The sequence below is a fragment of the Cibotium barometz genome, chromosome 34, assembly GCF_041138505.1.
Source record: "Cibotium barometz isolate CiBa-2024 chromosome 34, ASM4113850v1, whole genome shotgun sequence".
NCBI classification, from domain to species: Eukaryota; Viridiplantae; Streptophyta; class Polypodiopsida; order Cyatheales; family Cibotiaceae; genus Cibotium; species Cibotium barometz.
The window spans coordinates 47,940,290-47,949,298 of NC_141079.1; positions in this window are offsets into that span (position 1 = coordinate 47,940,290).

Sequence of the window (9,009 nt, forward strand, 5' to 3'; positions counted from 1 at the left end):
ATGAAGAAAAGAGGCCAAAGGGAGCAGCTGAATCTTCAAATGCAACCACTTCATCGAATATCGAACAAGCCTTGTCACATCAAGTGGTCAAAGTAAGATGTGCCCATTGCAAAAAGGTGGGTCATTTGGCAAATAATTGTTGGATTAAATATCCCAACAAAATAAAATGTAACAAGTGCAAACAAATAGGACATATCACTTCTAAATGTCCTAACAAAGAGTCGGATACTAACTTTGTATTAGCCTCTACCTCTGCTAAGAAATTGTTTTAATTCTCAATGTAACCACACCTATATTCCAAACCTTGTACGCCTAATGTTATAAAGGCATCCTATGTCCAATACCACCTATTCCATTCTTTCATAGTTGGTATTGAGGGGGGGGTATTAAGAGATTAAGGTTATGTAGAAGGGGAAGAGAAGGGTGTGAGTGTGAAGGGACTTAAGGTCCACTAGCTCATCTATTTAAAGGTGGAGCTAGGAGGCATTTTGTATTGAGCAAGGCCTAGTTGTATTCATAAACAACTTAATAAACAAGATATTTTCTTGTATTCTTTGAGTGAATCTCCTCCACATATCTCATCCACCACGTTTTTCTCAACATGAACAAGCCCCAAGGGCATGGTACCAACAACAAATAGATACTTTTTTAAAAAATATTAGTTTTTCTAGAAGTTGCATGTGATGCTAACTTGTATGTACTCAGAAAGGATGGCAAATATGTGACAGTTGTTATCTATGTGGATGACCTGATTATCACTGGTAGCCCCATGAAGACTTGATTTAGCAAACACAAGAAAGGCTTGGCTCTGAGTTTGAGATGACATACTTGGGGCTCTTGCATTATTATTCAAGGTTTGGCATGAGTCTGAAAAGATCTTCATTTCTTAGCAGAAGTATGCAACAAAGATCTTGAAGGCATTTGGTATGATAGGCTGCAAGCCAATAAGTACACCAATGGAGGCAAACTTTAGGCTTTCTTCTGAAGCACTTCACCTTTGGTTGAGATCAAGATGTACAGGAAGCTTGTTGGGAGTTTGATTTTCTTGTGCAATACTAGACCAGACATTTGCTAATTGTTGGTGTGTTGTGAGCAGGTTCTCCAACAAACCAAGGGAAAGTCATTGGAATGCAATAATGCGTGTGCTCAGGTACATCCAAAGGTACTCTTGAGTATGGAATTACATACATAGCTGGTGACTCTTTAGTGGGATATTGTGACTTCAATTGGGCTGAAGATTGCGACACTAGAAAGTCAGTTTTTGGATATTGCTTCTCACTTGGATCCGGTGTGTTCTCTTGGATTAGTAAGAAGCAACCCACAGTGGCACTTTCTTCAACTGAAGTAGAGTACAAGCCTCTTGTTTTATTGCTTGTGAGGCAGTATGGTTAAGGAGGATTCTCTTAGATATGGGAGTTCCAGTGAGTTGCGACCTTATGATGCGACAATTAGAGTTGCATGGCCATTGCAAAGAACCTTGTGTTTCATGCTCGCACAAAGCACATTGAGATTTAGTATCATCATGTGCAGGAGTTGATTGAGGATGAGATGTGGAGCTAGAGTACTGTTCTACAGAGTAGAACTATGCTGACATCTTCACCAAAGCTCTTGGGAAAGACCAGCTTAATCGATATCTTCATGGACTTGGCATTGGGCCAAGAAACCCTTAGTTCATCTTCAGATGGACATTGAGGAGGGGTGTTAGTATATGTTCAATGCCCGCCTCAAAGAATGTATCTCACATTAATATGTGGTGCACATTTGTACAGCCCCCATTATTGAGGAGAAGCCATTGGTGCATATATCTTTAGTGGGAACCCAGCTTAGATATGCTGGAAGGGGTCGTAGTTGTGACCGTTAATGGTTAGGAGGTGATGAAGGGTACAAGCGTTAGCTGGGGTCTGGGAAATATTCCTTGGGAACTATTCCCTCAAGAACTAAGTTCATCATTAGTGTGTGGTGGTCGATGGGGACATGTTATGAATATGCGTGCGGTGAGCCATGTCAATGCAACATAACCACCGACATCTTGGACGCGTCCATCGCACTACTTATAGCACTATAAATGGACATAGTTGGCACAAGCAAAGGTATCCAATGCTTGTGAGCATATACTCCCTATACTCTTAGTATGCCCTCCATCTATAGTATGTCTAGATTGCCATCTAAGCTCTACACTAGAGCGCACAAGTGGACAACACCATCATAGATTACTTATCTCTTGTTTGGTATAATCAAAATTTTAAAATTCTCTCCATTCTCTATTGCATTGTCTAGTGTACTTTCTCTTGTTGTATCTATTTCCATTGTGCCATATTCTTACAGGGTGTCTATGGGGGCTGCGCTACTCTTGCATCTCCAACTTCCATCTGGGCCTCTTTTTTGATGGATCGTCTCCTCGGTGATGTCTCTATAGCATTGGAAGTCTAGCTGTGTCATGTTGAGGGCTTCTTCATGTTAAAATTACAGCAATGTGATGAGCTATGGTGGATCAAATGCTAGAATCAACATCATTAACAAAGTGATTAGATGATAATTAAGATGTAATTAGTGATAATTAAGATGTAATTAGTGAGTAATTAACTAACAGCTTAATGTAGGCATGGATAATCAAAAACCAGCAAATTCTCATTAGGCCAATGCCTCAATTTATAGTGTTCACATCCAAGCATCAAATCCCACTGATTTCTCCTTGATTCACTCCACCTCTTTTGCTTGATTCTCTCCACCTCTCCTAGAATATCTCCACACTTCCTAAATCTTCTCATGCTACCCTTTATTCTCTCTCCCAGTAGATTCTTCTCACCTTTTCACAGGTTCTCTCACATTGAAAGATTCTCTTTTACAGCCTCTAGCCACAAGGGCTTGTTCCCGCACACACCCTATTCACTTGTATATTTCAACACTTCGGTGGCTATAGCTCTTTTCTGAAAGTCATTGGTTGCTGCTTGGCTAGGGACATGTCGTTTGGTAGCCCTCTGGGGTGCTTCCTATGCTTCTTGGAGATGGTTCTGGAGGATTGAAATGGTTGAGAGGGCACTAATCAAATGCTTCTCATTCTCATCGATGTTGTCTAGAGATGGAGGTTGTTCAAGTTAGAGGTGTACAAATCATTGACAGTTTGCTGCTCCTAAGCTTTCACAAGCAACATTTGTTGTTGGGCCATTGCTACAACCTCCTACTGGAGGTAAATGCAATTTATCATTTGTGTGATGAGCTCATGGGTCATGTGAGAGAAGCCCTCGGCGAAGTTTGGGACTTCCCTCTATGTTGTGCAAACACTCTCTGCGTACGCTTCACTGGATTTGAAGCTGCCCATCCTTGCCTAGAAAAGAGTTTCCAAAGTGTTGAAATGGGAGGAGTGAGGAGAGGATGGGCCCGCATTTGAGTAATGAGGGGGAAGTGAGATGATCCTTCAAGGGGCGGGGTTTCAAATAGATTTTATCTAAAAACTCATGTTGCTATGCCTCCTCCCCTCAGCTGCCTTTCGTTTTGCCTCTTCAGCTTTCTACTCTTCTAGGGTAGGGCCTTGCTTGGGCTGTGGGGGAATGGGCTCTTTGCCTTTGGGGCTCCGGGTGATGGCACTTTACCGCCGGTGGTGATTGGGGAGAGGATTGGGGTGGATGTAGAGATGGGGACTATTTTTGGCCCACTGAGTTGTACGGCCCTGTGGGAAGCTCCTCCCACCCTGCAACATGGTAGAGGACTTTGGTGAGGAGGGTTGTGGCTGTGAGCTTTCCCTAAGGGTTTGAGCAGATGGCATGCAATGTGAAAGAACCTGTGAAAAGATGAGAAGAATCTACTGGGAGAGAATAAAGGGTAGCATGAGAGAATTTAGGAAGTGTGGAGGGAAGTGTGGAGTTATTCTGGGAGATATTCAGGGAAAAGAGAAGAGGTGGAGAGAATCAAGCTAAACTCTATAAATTCAGACATAGCCCTAATGAGAATTTGCTGGTTTTTGAGTATCCATGTCTACATTAATCTATTTGCTAATTATCCAATAATTACGTCTTAATTATTTGCTAATCACTTTGTTAATGATGTTGATTCTAGTGTTTGATCCACCATAGCTCATCACAATGCTCAAATTTCAACATGGTATTAGAGCCATGCTAATTTGTGAGCCCATTATCTTGCTAATTATTTTGCTAATTAGGATTAGTAGAAAATTATAATTTTCCCTCTTCTTTTCAACTAGTTTCTGCACCCCCAGTCAGTGGAGGAGCTCCCTCTTCTTGCACACACAACAATAGCTCAAAAGCTTCTAACCATAGCTAGCTAACATCATTGGGCTCCAGCCTATGCAAAAAACGCAGCAAACCGCCAGCCCATTCAGGAGCATTTCGCGTTTTTTCCAACGCAGACTTTTCTGATAGATTTGCAGATCTTGTGCTCATCAAATCAAATTGCTTCAATTCCTCTTAGCCCCGGGGGTTTTCAAGCATGCTCTACAAGCTGGTGAAGACAGAATTCAGTTCCATCAAGTCTACAGTGAGATCCAAGCTCTTCATCAAATCTGCAGGTGACTTTGGTAAAACAGAGATTAAGCTTTCAATATTTGATCAAATCTTGTGTTTCTTGGCTTAATCCTCTACTAGACTCATTGCTATTGATGCCTTTGAAAGCATTTGAGCTCATTTGAAGTGTAAGGCACCAGATCTGGACTCCCTGCATACTTTGTTTTTTGCACACAAAACAGAGCATTAATTTGCTAATCAATGATTAATCAGTGCTAATCACTATTTTTTGGTGCAATTGAGGGTTCAAATTAACCATTAGGTATCTGATACAGATCCCTATAGCTTCAGATTGCAAATCGGAGTTGGTTTGATACTCCAACCATCCTGTACAAATTGGTTACCCTTGATTTAGTGTAATTTCTGTTTTGCTGATAAATTTGTTGTAATCATCTATTAAACACCAGATTGAGTTGTAAAAGGGTAGACACTGCCCTTGAATCTTGAAATTGGATCAAGAGGTAAGACCTCCTTCACATCACCACCATAAGTTCAGCACAGGAAATAGCCAAATTTAATGGGGAACAGTTTTATACATGGCAGACAAAAGCCATGTATTTGTTGTGATGAGGAAAAATCTGAAATTCATGGACAAGTGGATTGTGTGTCCACTGACCTGCTTCATCAGGTGCTCCCCCAAGTGTGATAGTTGGGTTGGGTGGCAGACATACTCCTCAAAGAGTCCCCCTTCCGCGCGCTTCTTCTTGAGGGTGGGGTGCTTGAGGGTTTCAAGTGAGGAGTGGGATGAGTCGGCCATGGGGGTGAGGGAGCGTGGTCAAAGAGGGAAATCAGGAGAAAAAAATTTACAACATTTCGGGTAGGCTAAAGGTTGAAAATGAGGAAATGAGAGGGTGGGGCCATATATATAGGTTCTAGAAGGACACAATCGTTGCAAGAGGTTGGTATGGGCATGGCATTCCTAGGAAACAAGTGTACTATCTGAATGGTATGGGTGCACCAATTGGAGAATCATTTGGTACGGGAGTGGCATCTATTTGGAATGGGCATTCCATTGGTTAGAACCGCTGTGTCCTTTGAGTTGTGGCATCTAGAGAAAAAGTTGGAATAGCCGTGGCAAAAAGGGATGAGATTGGAACAGTTGTGGCAAGTCAATATGTTGGTATGGTCGTGGCACTTGGAATTCTGAATGGTATGACCATGGCAAACGAGAGGTGAATGGTACGGCCGTGGCACTTTTGGTATGGCTATGGCAAATAGAATTTTTTAAAGGGCACCCTGAATCAGGTTTTGTACCCTTGGACTATGCTACCAGCACCACATTGCGGGTTTTGTACTAAATGTGTGCCCAATTTGCCAAATGGAGTAATCGGTTCCAATTAGGTGATGGGGAGGGTGAGACTTCCTTGGAGAGCTGAGAGGCTGGTGATGACAAGGGAGTGCCTGAGCCTGGAGAGGTATATCTTTAGTATGGACTATTGGCTACGGTTGGGTTATCACAGTGTCATCATGGGTATAACCAAGCTAACATCAAGGGTATATCTTTAGTATGGACTATTGGCTATGGTTGTAGGTTATCATAGTGTCATCATGAAGCTTTTGCTTCCCTTTCTCTTGTGCAATCATTGTGGTGGAGGCCAATTTCGGTCTCCATTGAAGGGTGGGTGATTGCGGAGTGACAAGAGTTGGGAGTTGGTAACTTGGTGATTTGGGGACTCAAATGTGGTGATTGCCCTCATAGAAATATTGAGCTTGTAGTAGAGGTTTTGGAATCCATCGGGAGGTTATTTTTGTGCCCAGCGAGACGGAGGGTGTGATTGAGGATAGGTGGGCCTTGGAGAGTGTTTGGGCCGGCATTTGTCCTAGACCTTGTGGGCATGTGGTTATACTGAATTGGTTGCATGCGAGGGGGATAGGGAGATCTGGGTGCCAGTGTATGAGGATGAGAGTTGGATCGTCTTGGGATCCACAAAGTAGAAGTGCCCTCATAATACCCTTGCATGTGTAGGAGCCTATTAGGTACCCATTGCTGAGAAGGTATGCCCTAGGTGCATTTGTTAGTGTCGTTTAGAAGTGTTAGTATGCTAGTTTTTTGTGGTGGGCTAGCAGTTTCGGTGGCTTTTAAGATGTGGGAGTGGGCTGCGGTCGAGTGGGGTGGTGGAGAGGATGTGAGAAGAATTTGTGTGTTTGAAGTGATGAGCGGCCTCTTTTTTGAGTGGTATAGATTTGTGTAGATGGGAAGGTGGAATGATGTCGGTGAGTGGAGGGGTGACTTCTTGGGGCATGGGGGAGTAGCGAGTATGGGTTCTTCATTTGTATGAAGACAGTAACTTGGCTAGAGGCCAGCTATAGTGTAGCCTCCTTGCATCCTAATTGATGTTGCACTTGTTGTGTCCCATCCAACCCCTTCCGAGGAGTAACTCTTTGCTCATTGTTCCTACAAGCATCACATAAAACTTCCCTTCCAAGGGATTATTTCCAATGTGGAACAAAAGTGTGATTGTGCCTATGCAGTGAACTTCTTGAGATGCCACTGTTGTGACCGTTGGTGGCAGGAGTGTCTTTCAGTGGGGGTTCCACGAGGGAAAGCCATGTGTCATGAGACATCAAATTGTAATTAGCCCCTATATCTACAAGAGAATTTTTGAGCGAAGCTCGTCGTCGTGGTGGTCATTCCTAACCAAAACCAAGCAGTCTTCACCTCCCATTCTTCTTCTTCAAGGTCGACCACTTGGGCCATGTTGACTATAATATTTTTCTACTGAAGATTGGCTTGCCTCACTTTAGCCTCTTGTTTGGTGGCTTGTTTCATTTCTTCAATCACGGTACTTTTGTCTTTGTTTTTTGTTGTGAATGGCCCTTAGGGTAGTTTTGATTAGTGGGCCATAGTAGTGTTTTAACTTGCTACTACCATTGAAATATCCCGCCATTTTGACATTGTCAAGTGTCTCTATGTGCAAATCGCCTTGTAGGGTTATCTCAGTGACTAGGAAAGGTCCTAAGCCTCTAAGCTTGAGTTTCTTTTTGTGTGTTTTTGTGCTGAATTGAAGGACTATGTCGCCCTCATTCATTTGCTTATCTTTAAGTTGGTCGTTGCCGAACCCTTACGCCTTAGTTTTTCTATAATCATGCTATATATAGCTAGGAGGTGTGTTTCCTCAAGCTTTTCAAGCTCAAAAAGGTGATAGCCTAAGACATTCCCCATTAGTTTCTCTTGTACAACAATGTGTAAGCTTGGGGACCAAGAACTCCATTGGCATAACCACTTCAGTATTATAGGTCAAAATAACCGCTTTTAGTACCATAGGCATAACCGCTTCAGTACCATAGGTCAAAATAAATGGTGTGGCATTGGTAGCTACCTTGTAGGAGGTTCTGTACGCCCAAAGTGTTTTGTCAAAATTTTTTCCTAATCGTTTGCGGGCTGACCTTAACAGTTTTGGTGAGAATGGCACACAAAACTTTGTTAGTGCTTTTCGCTTGGGGGTAATATAGGGAGATCTTTCTATGAGTGATAAGGAATTCTCATAAGAGGAATTGGATTACCTCATTAATGAAGTGCGTTCCATTGTCTCTCACCAGCTCAAGGGGGCAATCGAAGCGTGTGATGACTGACGCATATAGGAATTTTGTAGTCGATCGCGCATCAACTTTATGGGTAGCCCTAGCTTCGACCCGTTTGGTGCAGCCATGGCAATGATTATATATCGAGCTTGAGTGTATCTAGATGTGGGACTAATAGGACCAATGAAATCAATGCCCCACTTTTCGAATGGTTGCAAGGACACAACAGGGTATAGGGACACATTGTCCTTAAAGTGAAGGATTGCTGCACGTTGGCATTCATCACATCGCTTAACATATTCTGCTACATCATCCATTAAGGTGGGCCACCATAACCCAACTATGAGGACTTTACATGTAGTGATATATCTGCTACAAAGTGCCCCCCAACATAGGCAGAGTGAGCCTGTTCTAGAAGGAAGACATATTCATTTTCATGGACACAGCATCTTAGAATCTTGTCTTTCTGTTACTTGTAGAGTTGGCCTGCAAAGTTGGTAGGGGACCGCCTGTTTAATTAGGTGTCAAGCACAGTCCTTGTTTAAGAGGGAGTCCATTGTTTGGTAAGCCATTAGCTAGAAAATTTGCTACCTCCTCGCTCCACTCAAGAATTAGAAATAATTGGAATAGGGCGGCATTTGGTAAATCATCAACTCCCACTAGGGACTCATGGTTGGGGATTGTTGACATGTGGTTTGCCAAGACATGCTATGAGCCCATCCTCATTGTGATGGGTGAAGCCAAAACTCAAGAAAGATCAAAACACACCTAGTGATCCTTCATGTTGTACAGGGTTTTTTCAAGTATATAAGAGCTTGATGGTCTATAAAGAAGATGAATTTGGTCGCCAGAAGATAATGGCAAAACTTCTTAATGGTGTAAACCATGGCCGACCCTTCTCTTTCCATCGTGGTATAATTTCTCTTGGCCTTGTTGAGTTGGCCGGGCTGGCAAAGTTGATGGGAAAATC